Raw genomic sequence first — 1339 nt, forward strand, 5'->3', positions numbered from 1 at the left:
CCCGTCGCTATGAACGACGCCTGTTTGTAAACAATGCGTTGTGAAGCTTTCTAAATCTAGGATACGGTTTTCCTCCATAGATTGAAACAGATCCCGAGACTAAAGGAGCCATTTTTGTTTTGATACGGTCGACAAGTAGTCAGTTCGTACGCTCGCAGCAATCGATGTGGGCCGTAAATTTTCATCGACATTCCAAGCCCCCATTGATGTTTCTGTTTTCTCCCTCCGACGTCATTTCCGGAACACGGGAGTAGTCTGCACCCACTGCTGCGAAAAGCCGCAGTGGTAAAAGAAAAAAGTAGCACAGACAAAGGCAGAAGTGTAATGTAACGTTACGAACGGGAAATTGCTGTGGCACTAACATTGTGAATGCTTTCTGGTTTTCTTTTGCACAAGATGGATTAATATAGAGAGAATCACAGCCGGCTGAGTAATGTGAGTGACAGCAAGACAGTTTTATTTCGATTGGAAAAAGTGTGTATGTGTGCTTGTGTATGTGTTTGTGTGTGTGTATGTGTGTGTGTGTGTGTGTGTGTGTGTGTGTGTGTGTTTGTTTGTGTGTGTGTGTGTATGTATGTGAGTGTTTGTTTGTAAAAGTATGTGTCATTAAAAATGGGGGAGGTCTTTATAGACGGCATGAAGGTTCACATTCTGTTGGAAAGGAGATTCGAACAATAGTTATGTGTGTAGTAGAGAGAGGGGTGGGTGGGGAGAGAAAAAAGAAAAAAGAGAGAGAGGGGGAGAAGAGAGAGGGGGAGAGACGGTGAATGTGTGAGAGAAAGAGAGAAGACAGAAGGAAAAGGCGAGAAAGAAAGGAAGACAAACGCGTCGAGAAGCACAACTGCAGGAAAACGACAGACAGAAGGACAAAAAAATAAAAGAGGAGGTTTAGAGGACATCAGGCATTATACACAACGTCACAGACATGTCTTAGTCCACAAGCATATTATGAACGGTGAATAAAGACGGAAGAAGCGGAAAGAGAAGAGAGAGGGGAAGAGAGAGAGGAAGAGAGAGAGAGAGAGAGAGAGAGAGAGAGAGAGAGAGAGAGAGAGAGAGAGAGAGAGAAAGAGAGAAAAAAAGGCAGAATAATGAAAAGAAAGTAAATAATATGCAAGGACAGTTAATGGATATGGGAGTGGCTTTGGGCGCGGGAGTAACATGCAGATAGCCAGAAACCTTACCCCAGGCAGAGAAGCCTACGATCTTTCATACTTGACACAGGACGGTCTTAAGTGGTGATAATAAATGTTGCAATTTATCTGTCTCGCCCCCCAAAACACGATCAGTTATAGCCATCTGACACGCGAGCAAGGGTATAAGGCAAAAGGTGATGTGG

Source organism: Aplysia californica, unplaced genomic scaffold (genome assembly GCF_000002075.1).
Source record: "Aplysia californica isolate F4 #8 unplaced genomic scaffold, AplCal3.0 scaffold00186, whole genome shotgun sequence".
Taxonomy (NCBI): Eukaryota; Metazoa; Mollusca; class Gastropoda; order Aplysiida; family Aplysiidae; genus Aplysia; species Aplysia californica.